The sequence below is a fragment of the Clavelina lepadiformis genome, chromosome 3 (genome assembly GCF_947623445.1).
Source record: "Clavelina lepadiformis chromosome 3, kaClaLepa1.1, whole genome shotgun sequence".
In the NCBI taxonomy this organism is placed as follows: domain Eukaryota; kingdom Metazoa; phylum Chordata; class Ascidiacea; order Aplousobranchia; family Clavelinidae; genus Clavelina; species Clavelina lepadiformis.
In genome coordinates this window covers 4,341,008-4,360,732 of record NC_135242.1, presented here as the reverse complement: position 1 = coordinate 4,360,732, position 19,725 = coordinate 4,341,008, and the positions used below count along the sequence as shown (strand labels likewise).

The 19,725-nt window shown below is 35.0% G+C and overlaps 1 long non-coding RNA gene across 6 annotated transcripts; it reads right to left on the bottom strand.

Annotated features, from left to right (window-relative positions):
• Positions 1-8,009: 8,009 nt before the first annotated feature.
• Positions 8,010-19,402, bottom strand: LOC143449157 (uncharacterized). Of its 6 annotated transcripts, XR_013114525.1 has the most exons (9): positions 19,079-19,402; positions 18,831-19,005; positions 18,269-18,368; positions 17,941-18,118; positions 17,059-17,099; positions 16,809-16,927; positions 16,044-16,241; positions 12,865-15,528; positions 8,010-9,396 (listed from the first exon to the last, which is right to left on the bottom strand). It is a non-coding gene; the product is annotated as an uncharacterized LOC143449157 (long non-coding RNA). The 6 variants fall into 6 exon arrangements; XR_013114522.1 differs by having other exon boundaries at positions 8,010-15,528; XR_013114527.1 differs by having other exon boundaries at positions 8,010-12,956.
• Between the last annotated feature and the right edge of the window lie 323 nt (positions 19,403-19,725).

The following is a 19,725-nucleotide window of genomic DNA, read 5'->3' as shown; positions in this document are numbered from 1 at the left end:
GCGATACTAACGTTAGAAAACAGTCAATTATGTCAAAATAACTACATATACAATTGGAAATGGATTTGTAAAGCGGAGTCTTGACTTATTAACCGTGCATTGAAGAATGTATTTTTTGTGAGAAACTTCCGTCCCAGGCAAACTGGATTTAATAAACAAATGGATTCATAATTATCTGTGGTTTTTTTCTGCGGCTTCTGCTGTATAGGCTATTATGTTTTGCAAAGGTTAACCCCGCTTTTCGATAAACAAAGCTTGTATTGGGGAAGGTATTCATAATGAGTTTTGTAAATTATTTCTCTTTAGTGTCTATTTTGAAGAATATGAATTAACTGAGTTAGTTTTTACAACTACAGTAGATTAAACAATAAATAACATCGTCGTAACAACTGCAATCTTCGACTTGCTTTGTTTGAAGCAGACCATTAGAATGACACTTTAATACTTAATTACCAAAATGACAAGCAACCTATGTGTTTCGAGCTCATTGTGCTCTTGAATATAGTTCTCATTTTGTGAAACTGCTGCTTGCAGTTTTCATATCACTTAATATAGCAACGGTTATAGCTACAATGGAGTCGAAAATACAACGAATTAATGAAAAGGAATAAAAACGTAAATTACCCAAAATTTGACTTTGTGAAGGGACTGGAAGACCATGGTCCAAAGCTTCCCTAAATGCGCCAGTACCCACAATAATACTTGTTGAAAACTTGGTCATATGTAATAAATGTGGGTATAACCTTATACAATGTTAAAATAACGGAAAAAAATTCATAATAATGTTTTCGGGAAAAAGATGAAAATGAGTTTTTATTAAAAGCAAAGGAACACTTATTTGCAATAAACTACTCTTTTAGTATATTGTACGTTGGCCTCTCTGCTGGCGTATAATTGTTTCAAACTATGGGGCCCTGTGTGTACAGTGTATTTAGATTCAGTAGCACTCGAAAAGTTTATATAAAAAATTTTTCATAAGCTTTTAGTGTTTCATTTAGAGATTTTAACCATCCCCAAGAAATGGCGTTTGGTTGATGCTAGCAGTGACAGTTGAATGACCTTATTATTTGTATTTACATCAATATTATTCTGTTTTTAAGATCTTGGTACGAACAGATTAGTTTGCACCAGAAATATTTTTAAGTTCCTATATCGACAAAGTATAGCTACGAAATCTTCAATTTTTATTATTTCAGTAAAGCATACAGTAATATTTCAAAGCTTTTATATAATATTAATACATTTGTTGAGCATCAGCCGAGTTTTTTTTAGAGATGTTAGAAAATTCCGTGTTAGAAATGTTTTAATCGTCGAAACGTTTTCCTATGCTTGTTTGGATGTTGTTTGTTTTGCCGAAATGCATTCTACACAAGTGTAGGGTCGGGTTAAATCATCCCGCGGGCCGTATGCACGTCCATGGTTTGGCACCTTTGATTTAAACCGAGTTCCCGGGAAACTATCGATAAACGTTTCCTTGAAATATAAGCTTGAGCACTTTCACGAATGCAAGTGTCAAAATGGCGATGCTGTTTATTTTAACGTCACTCAACTGTTGACTGATGCATATATCGGCGAGATTTATCGCCAACCGTCATCATTTGTCTGTTGATAACTAACGCATCTTACACTTATCGAGCGGACCGGGTTGAGATATAAATTTTATTGCACTTCTTTAACGTAGCCTGAGTCAAACTCTCATTTTCGTTTTGTTACACACATTCATTCATACATTCAAACTTTTTTCTCCTAAACCAGTTTTTAAAAATTAATGTGCTGTCTTGCCTATATTCCAGACAATGAAATGGCACTTTCTATCTTTACTTTGTTTTAAATATAAAAATCGCTTTGTATTTGACCGCTTTACGGAAACATTTTACGCGTTCATATGAAAAACAACAGAAAGGAAAAAACGAAAATGGAACACACCAAAACAGAAAACACCAAATCTTACTTGTATTTTCAGTGTTACCATTTTTACGTGTTCTGAAAGGGAAAATGTGTAGCCTACAATTGGCAGTATAAAAACGACATCAAGAAAATATCACAGTTATTTTTGAAAACTTTTTCCGTCATAAAATTAATACTTCTCGTCAAATTACAAAATACTTGTAAGCATTCGTAGGAATTTCTGGGAGAAGGTGCGAGTTTATTTACTGTTGATGAAAGTTTATATAACTTAGCCCACAGATTTTAAAAAAGAGCGAATTAATTGCGTCCCAGCTTTGAACTCTCTTATAACTTTCTTCAAGATTGTTATTTCTTGGATCTAGAATCTAGATTCTAGAATCAGGGGCGGGCAACATACGACGGGATTTTGGGCGGCCCACAGACAGTTTCCGGTCTTACATGATAATGTGGCCTGCGGCCGCAATCCCTCACTACTTGCTTACTACGTCAACTATAGTGATTGTTAGTTATTCTTTAAGAAGAACTTTAAGATACTGTTTTTGGTCTCTATGCTTAAAACTTAAAGATTACATTAAATACGATTTATTCCTTGCATAGGTGGATAAATACACGATTAATGAATCGATTCAGGAATCCGGCCCGCCAAGTACTTCATTTTCTCATATCAAGCCAGCCGACCGAAGAAGTTGCCCGCCCCTGATCTAGATCATCTAATCTTGGCTCAACTTTATGGGTCAAGCCAAAAATAACTCATGCAACTATTTTTTCGTTTTTGTTTTTTTTAATTTAAGGCGGTTGTTGACAATAACGGACTGGATGTACAAGGTTCAGATTGTTGTGTATGTTGCCTTATTTTATCTTTGAGCTTACTATAATATTTTCATTGATTCGTGGTTTTCTATGGGTTGCTAAAATACACAACAAACAATTACATGTGAGTGGTCAATGGGTCACAAACTGCAAAAATTGCGGTATTTCTATATAGTTGTATTCATTATTTATAAATTTGGGTCTAATCTAAGCCAATCTGAAGTAGATTGAGAATACTCAAAATGTACCGTTGTGTCCTCTCAAACATTGATTTTGGCAGAATTCTACCCGGCCCAAACTAAAAGTTAGATTTGTCTATCAATTGACGTGAGGCTGAATGATTAAAAGAGGTGCTTTATATAATTACAATAGTTAGTTTGATCTACAATATTTGATGAAAACGGTGGTAAAATTTATTTAGGATTTCTGTATATAGTCGGTTGGGCTTTTGCGCTATTACATTAGTTTTAACCTCGATAAAATTTACTACACTTACGCGGCACCAACATACTCAATAAAGGAAAAATTGTGGAATCTATACCAGATATTTTTGCGAATCGGTGGCCGGAAAATCTATAAGGATTTTTTCTAACAACTTGTTTCATGCATGCTGCATTAGTAAAAATGATTAAGTTATGCTTGTGTTTGCCGAGTTTGCTTCTGGCCTTTTAAAGGCGTAAAATCTTCAATTTATATTTTAAGTGGAAAAGGCGAAAATTTTAGACTCAGCTTCTAAACATTTTTGCCTCCAAACTTCAATGCAACCCTAAATCCGCCACTGCCATGGCGTATGCTGCTGGTTTGTATGGACGTGCGCACAGAAGCTTTGGCGGCAAAGTTGCCTGCATCAGACATCACGTTTAGTACATTTGTAATGAAAACCAACTATTCACCAAATACAATAAAACACCACTTAAGGCGTAAGTTTTGCCGCCGGCGTAGATATGAATTGACATCTCAGCTATGTATAGCTTTTTGTTGCGAAAGATTATATTTGTTTATTTTTGAACGCAAAGGTAAACGATTTGCAGATAAAAAAGTTCGAGTTCTGCTACCGCAGAAATTCTTACAATACCACCTTCAAAGCTTGCACGAAACCGTGTTGTCATATTTAAAAGTTGTATTGTGTATAGATATTTTAAAGTTTAAGTTGCGATTACTTTGAATCGGTACCTTTTCATATCAGAAGGTTCATAATCCACACTTTCATTTTTCAACATTATAAGTCTAAAATAAAATCAGCAGACGTGGCAGAAACAGATGTTCATTGTTCAAATATTTAAAGATTGTTAATAAGTAGGGCCCGCAAAAGTCAATAAAGTCAAAATTTTTTAAGGACCTCGTCTGACCACGAATCAAAGAATAAAGTTGTTTTCAGCACCTAGGGGATTGTTACTAAGAAGTTTATAGGTCAAAATAAAGTCAAAATTTTCAATAAAGTCAAAATTTGTCAAATTATGGCTTTTGACAAAGTTTTTGTGTTTTTTGAGAGTAATTTTTGTAAAATTCTCGTGGAAGCATTGTAAATCAGGAACTGCGACACAATTAAACCATATTAACGAATAAAAACAGGAAATAAGTCACAATGCCCACTTGGATCAGCAGTAACTTTTATCGCAAATTGTCCATTGTTTATTCATTGTTGCGTATTTAAATAATTCTTATAAAACACTTCCTCTTCATAAACGTGGTCTTTTCGAAGATCAACAGTTTGGATTTTAGGAATAGCCTACTGACATTCCGTATTAGGCTACAAAAATGCCTAAGCAAGCTAAATCGTCTTCAGCAAAAGTTAGACAGATTTGTCGAGATTTTTCTGATTAATTGTTTAATCTGCTGTTTATTAGAATTTACCATGCGGAGAAAATCGAGGCAAAGTGCCTTTTTCACAAGGACAAAATAACACAAGCTACCTAAATCTATCGCCAAAAAACACGACGCACTTTTTATAATCCATAAAACACCTTGACTTTTCGACAAAATATTACGTTTGGGTCTGAAATCGACAAAATGCTATGTTTGGGTAACTGGAGGAAGAACTGTGGCCTCTACAAATAAGCAATTTCGTTAGGTCAAAATAAAGTCAAAATTTGATAAAAATAAAGTCAAAAAAAAATTTTTTTAGGTCAAAATAAAAATGGCCCTATTAATAAGTGATACGATAGCTTGGCTATACGCTACCCTTTGATATAATCAATCTCCCCAAAATCACGTTTAAGTTCGACATTTTATAGCCAAAAAACTCCAAAATACAAGGCTTAATTCATTCCGTTTTTTTTTTCAAATTGCGGCTTTTGATCTTTTAACTTGAAGCATTGGTTACGTGGCATTAGGCATTAGGAGGGTTACGTGGCATTGCCATTTAACACTCGGTATACAAAAATCTAAAGCTGCTTGAACAACAAACCAATGGAAAACAACAGGGTAATTTATTTTCTGCTTAGTACATTACCATAAAATTACTATTCTAATTGTTCACCAGGCACATTAAGTCTTTATTAAAAGATAAATAACCTGAATTGTAATTGTAATTTGACCCTGCACAATGCTATAATTTTTTCAAAGCGAAAGTATTTCTGTGAACTATTCACAAAAAGCTAAGGCAAGCTTTATTTCAGTGAAAACCCGGAATAAAGCATAACAGGTGCAAAAAAGATTACAACAAGTAAAAAAATATGGATGCGTCGCTCTAAAAAGTTATCTACAAGCAGCAAATTAACAACTGAAAGACGATTGTTAGTAGCCTAATACAAAAAAAAAACATTGGAAAGCGCTGCAAGCGAACGCATGCATTGTATGCTAACTACCAAAAGCATTTAAAACGCGAAGAAGGAATCTAATAAAATTGTTCGCATGAACCCATCAAAATGGCTGACAGAGACCGAAGGCAGTTGTTTTCGTTCTCACACTGTATTTTGCTTACTGTAAAAACGTCATGTTGGATGCAGAGCGTTAACACTTGTAACTTTACAAGGGTTGTGTCACAGTACACATTATTGTCGTTAAAATTAAACTGCAGTTTTGATGTAAAAAAGGATGACAGTGACCTTTGACCTTTTCTTGATTGAAAGATGAATCACTTCGACTTTAGCCTTTGTCAGCATAATCCCCATTTGGAATGTAAGTATTTTATTTCTGAACATGAATGGAAAACATCATACTATAATATCATTCCAATAGAAGTTTTTTAACATGTTGAAAAAATAAAAAGCAGCTAAATGCATTCTCTTCTTTATTATAGACTCTAGAGCACGGTACGCAAAATGTTTGATGAGGGAACAAGCGCGATACCATCAACTGTGTTTTATCTACATTTATCAAATATGTTTGTTGTTCCCATACACTGCTATTTGATTTGGTGTTGCTCAAAGTAGATACAGGAAGTTTGATGAAAAAATTATTTTCAAGTTATTTTGAGTTTATTTTATAATTTATTTTGTTGAATTTGTGCCATTTTTGATATTAATATATTTTATCACGTAGGCAGAGTAGAAATTGGTTTCAAATAGCATAAAGTTGCAAACAAAGCAACTAGAGCAGGAAACATAATTTATCAACAAAATGCTCGGCGAAATCGTTCAATCTTTAATAGCATCAAAAACCAACGCCAGAGCCTAAGAAAACACCCAAAGGAACGAGAACACAAATGAAACACGGAGACTTTTTCACAAAATACCTTACATAGGCGAATATTCCACGACATAAAAAAACATATTATACTCACTTATAAAGCGCAAATTCGGCATTGAAATACTCGGTGTATACTATATGGCGTGACTTAAATCTCGAGGGAACTTTAAAATTTTATGCATATAGAAAACAGATTATGAATCCAAGGTTCACGAAGTACTTTTAATTAAAGTGAGGGGCGAGGCCAAACACAAGTTGATCTTATATGACAACTACTCACTGAATATTCTGGTAAAGTACTTTTGAAAAATACTTCTTGGTAAGGTAATTATAAGAAAAAGAAAATCGCAAAATTGGCCTTAATTGTGACGTAGTTGAAGGCTCCTGTGATGTCATACGTAATCGCACACAACATTCACAAGTTCATGAGTTTAGCAATACTTACCGTATATCACGTATGTATCTGTTACAGCGTTATAAATTGCCCTAACTGCCAATAGCTTGATAGGTGACAGCCTATAGCCTAACCACGGCAACCAGTACGGTACCGGTTTGACAGGTAGTTTATGCGGCCCAAAGGATACCGTAACGTTACGGACACAAATCATTGGGCTACCGGATATTTTATGTTTAAAACAATCGTAATTTATTCAATTACAATGCATCACGTTGCTAATTTCTTCACATGACGCCAAATTGAACATAGGTTAAATTCCCATGACCTATAGCTGACTACCGCGCAGGGAAAGAAGCAGCAGCAGCATGTTGTCGTGCAACTGTGTTAATGAATAACATAACAAGAGCCTTGATCTACGTCACAATGAAGGCCAAAAACTAACACTTTTGCCAAATTATTTGTCAAAAGTATTTTATCAGAATGTTCAGTTAATAGTGTTCTTTCATATAAGATCAGATTGATTTTGGACTTGCCCCTCACTTTAAGCAATTCAAGCCAATCCCTAATAAACAAGCCTACGAAAATGATTCATCGTTTTTATTAAATGTTTAAAATTGATCTGCCTCTCCCACGCCCGTAGTTATTTGTGTTGCACTATTTCCACCGTTATCCGACCAGTCAATGCTACTTTTCCATCTTGCATCAAACACGTTAGTTCTCATACATTGTGAATAAATTAAATTTTCTGCGCTAGTTGCTTTGTTTGCAACTATATTTATTCAAACTACTCTCTGCTTCCATCTATATTCAGGGCAAAACACAAATGACGCCTCAGCGACTGACTGGTAACATAAGAAAAAAATTCAGAGTATTCCGACTTGCAAGCAATGACATTTTTAACTGACTTGCAAGGCTAAGCATGTTCGGAATAAAAACTATCCTGTAAATAAACAGCCAAGGAACTAGACTAGCTAACTAGCCTACTTGTGAACATCCGGTTAAACAACGACGTGCAGTTTTCGTCTAATTGTCGTTTGAACTTGGTCTAGATTCTAGAACAATGTTTTTGGCTAATGGCCGCTAACGGCTGAAATTTCTTAACCACTAAACATTTTGTTTGCCATTAGCCGGAAACGGACTTGTAGAGTCACATTTGAAGCAAAATCTGGGATAATAATCCAATCGTGAAATATAGCTCCTTTTTTAGTCATTTTAAAACTTAAGTAGTTTATTTCTTTGATAAATTTTAGAATCTCGCATGAAATACGTTGCTAATGCGACACTTTTAATCACGGATTTCAATTGCAATTAACAGTGATTTATATGACTAAGCAACTATGGCAGCTAAAAGTAAATCTTAACTGTCTAACGAAAATCGGCTAGTATTTAGCCCTAGTTTGACTGAATTTCCGAAAAGTGGATTCATTAAGGTTAATGAACCAATTTGGCAGAAATAAGCATACAATAAATAACGATTACAACATAAAATTAGGAAATTCTCCTATAAAATGCCTTTGAACAAAACTTACCTTTTTGCGTCTACGCCTATCAATTACAGCAAGTATGAGTTATAATAGAAATGCCGTCAAGACAACTAACTAACTAAAAGGAATCCACCGCTGAAAACCCAAAAGGTGTAAATTCTAAACAACTTCGAACGAAACCAATGCCTTCAGAAATTATCGCAAAAACAACTTAAATTAATAAACAAAACATCTCAAAAAAGTCAAAAACAAACTTTCAAAGCTAAACAATTGGAAAAAACAATACTGCACACCAACGTCTTTAATACAATCATGTCCATTGCCAGAAAAACCATCGTTACACAAGCAAGAGAAATATCCTTCATAATTCTTGCATGTAGCAAAGGAATGCATGGCAGCTGTGGTAATCCAATAAGCAGTCGTTGATATCGTTGCAATTGTAACCATTTCCAAAAAAAAAACAGTTTTGCATTGACATAAAAAAGGGTGTACCGACACTTAATCACGCGACACTTAATCACGCGACACTTAATCACCGACACATAACCACTAGGACACTTAATCACGCGACACATAATCACTAGGACATTTAATCACGCGACACATAATCACTAGGACATTTAATCACTAGGACATTTAATCACGCGATTTGGATACTTAATCACGCGACATTTAATCACGCGACACATAATCACTTGGATGCGACAGCACTTGGACAGCGCCTTTGTCTATAGCAGGGGTCGGCAACCTTTTGCTAGTCACAGGCCAAATGTCGAGTGTACAACTCTTTGGCGGGCCGGAACTTTCATTAATACTATAATTCACACTCACTTCAGTATATTACGCTACATTGCTGCAATCTCAATCATACCAATCACAAAAAGAGCAAAATATATGTATTCACACTTGAATAAGGTCCATTTGAAATTTTTCGGGAATGGTATTGGCGTCCACATCAAAAGGAGTACTGAATAGCCTGAATTTATTTTGTAGAGAACGAATGTCGGAAAAGCGTGAGGAAAATTCAGTAATTCAAGCTCGTGTGCATCTCTCTGTGGGGATGGCGATGTGGATTGCTTTTAAGGTTGGCCTAAAGCCAAAGGCTATTAGTCTTTCTTTTTTTGAACTCCCCGACAATTGTCTTTGACTCCGTTTCGCCGGCTTTCTCTATAATGTTTCTTTAAATCAACACCAGCTTCATAAAGTCTAATTGTTATATTGTCCGAAATAAGTTGTATCACATTAGAAACATTTTCATCATCTTTTCACATTTAAACAAAACTATAACTTCAATTCAGTAATGAACAGTCCAGAAGGTAAAACTGATATTATGTGTAGAGACAAGAAGAGGAGATTTTAACCAAACCTTAGTTTTTATAGAAACACATTAGCCAATCAGGAAATAACATGTCATTTTGCATTGCTACGTATAACCTATGTAATATGTAACATTATTCTATTGTCACCGAAGCTCTTGATCAAAGTACCATCAAAACGGTTCTGACGTGAAGAAAAAACTTTTTACCTATTACCTTTCTTAAAACAAAGTTTTGCAAAAGCGAAGTACATCACATATACGCATAGATGGGTATCGCGACAATTCTAATGATAATTTAAATTAAACCGTCAAATTCAGAAAACATTGGTTTAAAGTTGACTTCCACCAGCTAGAAACTCTTCGTTATTTAGCCAGAAATATCACCAACACGATGACAGTCATCGTGTTGACACAGTTGACCGTTATCTGTCAAGCGAGATTTTAGTTTATCTTCGTGCAGTTGCTTACATTTCCCATGCATGACATTGTTACCTAGTGTGTACGGTAGCCTTATCTGCGCATACAATGTTTAATCATTTTAACAATTTATTTTTAGGTTTATATTTGTTTTTCGTGTGTAGACATGCAATTTTCGATACTGTAAATGTGTGATTAAATGTCGCGTGATTAAATGTCCTAGTGATTATGTGTCGCGTGATTAAATGTCCTAGTGATTATGTGTCGCGTGATTAAGAGTCGCGTGATTAAATGTCCTAGTGATTATGTGTCGGTGATTAAGCGTCGCGTGATTAAGTGTCGCGTGATTAAGTGTCACCAAACCGTTTTATCTAACAGATATACGATTTTTGTTGACACTGGTTAGTGAAATTTTATACTTTAAGTTAATTACCTAATGCCAAATTAGGTTTATGTAAACATAAAATGTTTACTTTCATATCCAAGTTGAAAGAATCAAATTTTAAGCGCTCCATTCGATAATTATTACTTTCTAGCTTTTGAAGAATTATGGATAAAATTGCTTCTTGCATTCAGGTTCAGCTTCTTGCATTCAGTTTAAATCTTACAGGTTTTTACAAAATTAACAGAGATTTAAAAATTGAAACAACTGTTGATAGAGTTTTTTTGACAATAACAGCTGAGCTTGTTGCTCGTGCAACAAAGTTTAGAATCGGAAATCATGTTTTATCTGAAGGAGATATTGACAGCTCTTCGTCATACAAGGTGAAAGAATTCATATAGTTATGTTATTGTTTTGTAAGAAAAGCCTTATTTATCGCTTAAATAGATAAAAAAAATTGGGTGAAATGCGACATGACAAAAATTGCATTTATTGATGTTAGATATATTTTTCCACAGATATATTTCCATATTATATTACATAATTGTTCAATCTTACTAAATGGTTCTTGTTTCAGGTTTATCTAAATCTAACATTGTATACAGATTAGCTTTCCTCTGACATCGTATATGGTAAAGCATAAACATATAACTTTGATGGTAAGTTCAAGAGCAAGTGATGGTCACAAAAAAATTCATTCTGTCCGAGAACATTTCGAACTAACACGTGAGAAATAGATGTTGACTTACGTTATGTAGTGAAACACTTCTGATATATCTTACAGGTCTTAACACTAGAAGGACGGCAATTTTCGTATACCTAGAAGGACGGAGTGCGTCAATTGACGCAAAAGGTCAAAACGGCGCAAATCTAACGTTTTTTGTTGAGAAAACTGTGCTGTTGCTCCGAAAAAACTACTTCTATCGCATGTCCGCTATGTCCATTTTAATTAACAAAAGCAATCGCATTGAAAATACAAGCCGTCGTGCCTAAACACTTCTGTTTCACGTAACTCCTTTTTCTTCTTGCACTCTTTCGGGACTTCTCTCCTGTTCTGGCGCATTGTCCCTACGAGGCTGCACTTCTTTTCCGCAAGTCGCAACGCCAGGTCAAGTGAGGTGAAAAAATTATCGCAAGTGACGTTGTAACCTCCTTGAAAAAGCGGAGCCATGAGTTTCAGTACAACGTCGGTGGGCACACTCCCTTGGGGGCTCCTTGCGTCATCTTTTCCAACGTAAGGAAAACCGTTGAATAAATATTTGTTTTCGACGTCAACTGTCAGCCAGAATTTTAGACCAAACTTGTCTGGTTTATTGGCCATATATTGGATGAACTTGCAGCGTGCCTTACACGGCAATAGTTGCTCATCCACAGTTATCTTCCACTGTGGAATGAGTGCTTTTTGGCAGATTGATATAAAACTGTTCCAAAGTTGTGAAGCGAGTGCAAATTTATCATGCAATAGATTCCTACGCCTTTCCGTCTTCAGATCGAAGCGAAGGAATCGTATGAGCTCCAGAAACCTGTCTCTTGCCATGGTTTGGGAAAACATCGGACATCCCCACGAATTCCCCCACAAACTCTTCACAGGGAAATTGCGCCCTCCTGTCACGCCACGAGCAACCACCGACCCGACGAATTTATCTAATTCATCTAATTCAGTGGTTCCCAAACTTTATCTACTCGCGTACCATTTTTTTGGTTTATGCAGCGTTCTCGTACCACCTACATTGTAGGACTATAAAAACTGACTTCAAGGATTTATTACCTAGTAATAAATGACGTTCTATTTCGTCACAAAGAAACGCTGTTTTACAATCCAATGCGTCAATACCCTAAGGAATTAGTATTCAGTAGGGAATATAGCATAAAATTTTACGCTCTACCTAATTTATGTGAATTAAAATAATGCCGACGACAATAAAAGATCATTTGCGATCGTTTGGTGTAAACTTGATAAGTTGCTCGCGTACCACCTGGAAGACTTTTGTGTACCACTAGTGGTACGCGTACCATAGTTTGGGAACCACTGATCTAATTTATCTAACTAAGAAACTCTTACTACACTTACGCTTCGATAAACTTCAAAAATTCCGATATTAGGCTGCGCTTGTGACGAAACTACTCTGTTTTGCGGAAAAGTCGACTTGCATAGTTTGTCAACACGTTTGTTACACCCCTGTGCTGGCAGCTGTGACCTAATTCGATAAACCTGTAATTATCAGCAGAAACAAAACATTGCTCTCTATTGCGAGAACTGGTTTTTGTAGTGTGAAGTAACAATGCGTCAATTGACGCGCCCCGTCCTTCTAGGTAGTGACCACGTTAATTATCTCTACCGGTAAAATAAAAACTTCATATTCATGGGTTAGTAACTTAACACTAATGTAGGAAAAGTCAGGAAATATCACGGTTGTGCGATGCCCCACTTAAAAGTTATAGATGCACTTAGGTTGAAAATGCGTCAATTGACGCGCCCCGTCCTTCTAGTGTTAAAGGTTCTCCGAAACATTCTTACTTAATTGGTGTGAGAGATAGAGAAATCCAGATGTGTCTTATGCTTTGTGTTAAATTCATCCTCAGCCAGAACGTACAAAAAATAGTAACGATCTACAAAATGTGTTCACATTAGAAAAACAGTCCGAGGCTACAATATTTCATTTAAAAATTTTTGTTGTAATGCGAAAAATGAAACTTTATGGGATATATCGTATAACTCAAGTGATCTATGACCTTAAGGCTTAAAAGATTACGGTATTGTAAGAATTCATTCAACTCAAACATCTAAAATGACATTTTTTTACAGATCAACCTGAATGCGGGAAAAACAAACCATGCCTAGAAAATTCTTACTGCACTAAAATATTGGGCCAAAATCGATGCAAATGCAAACAGGGATATACCAAAAACAACAGCACTTGCAAAGACATTAATGAGTGTATAACATTAAATCCATGTCCAGAAAACACAACTTGCATCAACACTCCTGGAAGTTATGATTGCGTTTGCGATGATGGTTACACTGAGATTGGTCAAATTTTTGTTTCGTTGAACACGTGTAAGCTTTTTAATCCTTGTCCTGAAAACTCAACTTGCTTTTATAGTAATGGGCAGTTTTTTTTTAAGGTGTTTTGGGGAACCGAAACGGTCTCCCAAATTTCTCCAGCGGTTTCCCAAAATTTGGACTTGCAACTACAGGCTATTTTTTGGTATTTAAATGAAACACTTGCGGTCTCTTAAAAGTACTTAGCGGTCACCCAAACCAAACCTTAAAAAAAAACCTGGTAATGGGTCTTATGATTGTGAGTGTATCACTGGTTTTACATTTAATCTATTGTCTTGCATTGATATTGATGAATGTACCGACGGCATTGATGTTTGTGATAAAAGTGCGTACTGCTTGAATACGTATGGGTCTTTTTTATGGTTTGGTGACACTTAATCACGCGACACTTAATCACGCGACGCTTAATCACCGACACATAATCACTAGGACATTTAATCACGCGACTCTTAATCACGCGACACATAATCACTAGGACATTTAATCACGCGACACATAATCACTAGGACATTTAATCACGCGACATTTAATCACACATTTACAGTATCGAAAATTGCATGTCTACACACGAAAAACAAATATAAACCTAAAAATAAATTGTTAAAATGATTAAACATTGTTTGCGCAGATAAGGCTACCGTACACACTAGGTAACAATGTCATGCATGGGAAATGTAAGCAACTGCACGAAGATAAACTAAAATCTCGCTTGACAGATAACGGTCAACTGTGTCAACACGATGACTGTCATCGTGTTGGTGATATTTCTGGCTAAATAACAAAGAGTTTCTAGCTGGTGGAAGTCAACTTTAAACCAATGTTTTCTGAATTTGACGGTTTAATTTAAATTATCATTAGAATTGTCGCGATACCCATCTATGCGTATATGTGGTGTACTTCGCTTTTGCAAAACTTTGTTTTAAGAAAGGTAATAGGTAAAAAGTTTTTTCTTCACGTCAGAACCGTTTTGATGGTACTTTGATCAAGAGCTTCGGTGACAATAGAATAATGTTACATATTACATAGGTTATACGTAGCAATGCAAAATGACATGTTATTTCCTGATTGGCTAATGTGTTTCTATAAAAACTAAGGCTTGGTTAAAATCTCCTCTTCTTGTCTCTACACATAATATCAGTTTTACCTTCTGGACTGTTCATTACTGAATTGAAGTTATAGTTTTGTTTAAATGTGAAAAGATGATGAAAATGTTTCTAATGTGATACAACTTATTTCGGACAATATAACAATTAGACTTTATGAAGCTGGTGTTGATTTAAAGAAACATTATAGAGAAAGCCGGCGAAACGGAGTCAAAGACAATTGTCGGGGAGTTCAAAAAAAGAAAGACTAATAGCCTTTGGCTTTAGGCCAACCTTAAAAGCAATCCACATCGCCATCCCCACAGAGAGATGCACACGAGCTTGAATTACTGAATTTTCCTCACGCTTTTCCGACATTCGTTCTCTACAAAATAAATTCAGGCTATTCAGTACTCCTTTTGATGTGGACGCCAATACCATTCCCGAAAAATTTCAAATGGACCTTATTCAAGTGTGAATACATATATTTTGCTCTTTTTGTGATTGGTATGATTGAGATTGCAGCAATGTAGCGTAATATACTGAAGTGAGTGTGAATTATAGTATTAATGAAAGTTCCGGCCCGCCAAAGAGTTGTACACTCGACATTTGGCCTGTGACTAGCAAAAGGTTGCCGACCCCTGCTATAGACAAAGGCGCTGTCCAAGTGCTGTCGCATCCAAGTGATTATGTGTCGCGTGATTAAATGTCGCGTGATTAAGTATCCAAATCGCGTGATTAAATGTCCTAGTGATTATGTGTCGCGTGATTAAATGTCCTAGTGATTATGTGTCGCGTGATTAAGTGTCCTAGTGATTATGTGTCGGTGATTAAGTGTCGCGTGATTAAGTGTCGCGTGATTAAGTGTCGGTACACCAGATAAAACATCTGTCCTAACGTTTGAAGCTTCATAAATTCTGTTGTAGTATGCTGTGGTTGGTTCCTCACGAGGACAGGTTCTTATTATATATTCTTGCTTCAATGCATAAATGGCTCTGAAGACCCTCAAATGCAGGTACTCCATCAATTAAGATACCTGCTCAAATATACTTTGAAAGTAATAAAAATTCTAGCATATTATTTAGGTTGGAGCTTTCCAAAATTAATCAGCAATGTAGAATATAAGTATTAAATGCACGTCTTCTAAAATATAGCCTATGTGGCCTATATAGACTACCTATTTGTTAAAATCGCTCCTTTAGCTGCAAAATGTTTCAGATTCTACTGAAACAAATACTCTACCTCAAAATAAACTGAACATAACAAGTATATAATAAACTGATTTTTAGGGTTTTTCAGTCCTGAAACAACAATTTACAGGCAATATACTGTTTGTTTACACAACCAGAAACATAGAAGTATATGTAAACTGCTAAACCAAAATGATTATATGACTGGGCAGTATTTGAAGCTATTGGGATATTTTACCTATAAAAAAACTTAAGAACCAATTTTGTATTACCAGAATCAAAACAAATTTGCTATACTTTGAAACTAATGTAATCCAAAAACAAATAATTGCTTAATTCTAAAAGTGTTGTTATTATATACCTTCAGCTTCAACCCATACAGTTGACTCCAAATCCGGAGAATTTTGGTATTGGAGTGAAACTGTCTAGCCAAAATGGCTTTTGCTCACTAAAGTCAAGTATATTCTGTCCCTCCAGTGGCAGTCGTCCTCTGCATATCCAGCATAATATAAAATTCCAGTTCTAGATTGTTCGTATGCGTAGCCATCTTCAGTAGCAACTAGAAAAATATATTGACATGATACTGTATATGACATGAAATTAGGTTGAATGCATTGACAACGAAGAACCCAATCAACTACGGTAATAGTCTAAAACTAATAACCTAAAAAACACATTGAAAATATGATGTTACAATTATCACATTTTGGGGTCAATAACAATGCTTAGTTTTTACCGCCAAATCGGACAGAATTCTCAGCATACAATGCTAAATCTAATTAAAGGTCGGGTGGTGTTGCACGATCACTCAATATGAATTTATGGTGGAAAAAAATGTTTCCTAAGGAATGGCCTCCAATATCTTCAACAGATACTGCCACGACATTATGGGCAACAATTTTATAAGCATTTTCTAGTTCCTCCGCAATTTCCTTCCAAATATTTTTATCTTCATGAACTAGCACGTCGTATGTCCTATTTAACAACACCACTCGGCCAAATGCTGCAATCATGTCGAAACCAACAGAAAGATTAAACATTAAACAAAAGCATGGTGAAATGAAAAGCGAAATAGTAGTTTACGTAAACACAAATTTATTGACCAACGTTATAGGCAAATTTTAACCTGTCTTTGTGTAGCTTGTAGTTCCAAAAGGACTCTGATCAACATTAAAGCTAATTACTCCAGCAACTTCACTGACTCTGGCTTCAAAAGCATGTATGTTTGGAGAAAGTTTTTTTATTCTGAAAAGTTTTGTAAGTAATTAAACTAAAATAAACAACAAGAGCATTTACTGAATTTGAACTCTTTTAATAAACTATTCTTCAAAAATATTAGGACATGCATAATGATACAATATAATCTAAGACCTCACCGTTATTCTTTACAATTTTGCTATCCATGCAGCAATCATAACTATTTTAAAATGAAAAATACATGTCATGAAGTGTTACAAAAGATAGCATGATGTTATGATGTAAAATATGCGCAATCAATATGGGAAAAAGACTCGGATTATAGCCAAAAACAGTAATGGACAAATTAGCTTAAAAAGTCTCAGTTTAGGGGTATTCCTAAATTGACAACAATAGTCTTTTAGTTCATTTAGGAGGATCTTCTTCTGCCACCTAGACACACAAGTCAGTTCAATCCTGACTGTGGTACAAATATGAATGTTTTGCCAATCTACTAACTTAACTTCGGTTTTAATTTAATAAGGTTAAATTGTGAATTCATTTGTATTTGGGTTTGATATCCATGCTGACGTCATAAAATTATCTTCCTTAGACCTGTTTTACTGTAAAGCACATTTTTGTCTGCAAGACCTTGCCACATTTTCCTGCCTTAATTGTGGTTAACTGTATTATCGGTGTTGCTGATACTGTGCATTCGCTACCATCAGTGTCAGCACAGTTTTTTCTCCTCTACAATTATGGCAAAAAATAAAACAACTAAATAAATAAATTAAAATGAATAGCTTAAAAAAATAAATGCATACATTCGCAAAGCAAGAATACACTCATATTTAGCATGCTCTTAAATGGAATATCAAGTTTTCGACAACGAAAGCAAAACTATAAAAAGCGAGAAAATTGATAAGTAGTGATACAAAGGAAACTGCCCAACCCTACCCTGCTGCGTATGACTTACTCAAGGTAAGTAGCACCCTATTACCTCTACCTATGTCATTGTTTTGATGTACGTGGACTTGGATTGTGATAAAACATAACCATTACATCATAAAAACTCAACTTACATTGCCACATAAAAAGTGCGAGATGAAACATTCCTTGGAACCTTCTTCACAAAGCTTTCACCAGTGCGAGTATTTGTATATTCTATTTCCCATCCAGTTGAACCTGGTATTTGCTCCAGACATAGACTGATGAATGTTGGAGTGGTAATGAACTGAAGAATCTTACATCCATTAGGAGCTGCAAAAAGTTGTTTTGCAGATTCAGATCAGATTTGCAAGAAAACAATGAGTTTCCTCAGTATTTTAATAAATGTGTTACATCATGATCTTGTTTTAAACTTTAGTAGTGACTTCATGCAAAAGTAGGTGCTTGCAAATAAATTGATACCGGTCCTAGCCTTGACTTGTTGATAGGCACTCTTCTTTCCATTTGCACGAATCGATCTCACCAACACGTAGTAGTTGATGTTGCTTCCTCGCTTAGTTACCTGTGGAAGCATTGTTCAGAGTTCTCAAATTATGAGGTATATGACATGTTAAAATGTTTACTTGAACTACTTTGATTGTCTGTTAAGCAGTGTTGTTCTGCTAAAAGACAACCAACAACATCCACATTTCATAATACCGGTAGCTGGTTACCATACAGTTTGTGTTTAAATGTCACTTGCTATGTTTCTTGAAATCTCAATAAGTTTTACTTTCTTCACAAATTGTATGTACTCTTAACAATTATCGTTAATCGAAAACAGAATCAAAATCTAAAACAGATAAATCTTCAAATTATTGCCAGCATAAAACAAACAGTGCTTAACACAAACACAAAATCCTGGCATTCCGCAGTACAAAGTTACAAACATGACTACAGTTATATTAACCAAGCTTATAAAAAAATCAACTCATATCATAAAGTTAAAAGAAATGATTTAAAATAACCTACAAAATTTACTTACTTACAAATAGATTAGGCTACTTCTAATTTAGTTGAAGTAGTAATATCTTTCAGGACATCACTACTGTTATGGTGTGCTGTTACTTTAATTTCAAATGCCACAGGGTCAGGAACAGCTCTGTATGTTATCACAAATCAAGTCCAGTTAACTTCACCCACACTGACGATAGCTGGGGCTAAAAGCAGAAATTTAAAAAACTAACACAAGACTACATAAGCAAGTGGTTAATTTTAATCAAATACTTTTACCTGAGAGAAAGATTTTTTGAATTAGGGATTTAGAAATGTTACAACAACGTTTATTTAACAGGTCAAAGGAGAGTTTCTTAAACCACGAGTCTTTAACCCTGTACTGGAAATCGTGGCACGTCAAACTGAACGCAAGCTTGTTTCACATTTGTAATAGATTATGATAAACAAACGGAGCAAACGTCGTTGTTTGAGTGACAGTTGATAAAAGGAATCATTAATTATTATTAAGTTCGAGGATTAATTAAATAATTAATTATACTCAGTTCGAGGATAAAGATTCTGAGCGGAATCTTAAACTTAACATTATTATTAACCTTACCATACCAAACTCGCAACAAACCTTCTCCACGAAGTACCAAAGTGACCGTTTTGTCTACGGGGAAAACCCAAGGTAGTTACTAATTATATTTTGTGTTAAAAACGTTTTGAATAAAATATTTTTATGACTATTACTGCTTAAATATGTTTTCTTATATATTTTAAAAACCAAAAATTTATTTTTAGTGCATGTTTTAACTCTAAATTACTTTATAAGTAAAATTTGAAATTGTTAGGATATTAGCTACAAATAAACATCGACACTTAAATCAAGTTGTTAATATGACGTGCTTGATGCATACCAGTTAGATTAGTAGTACACAAAT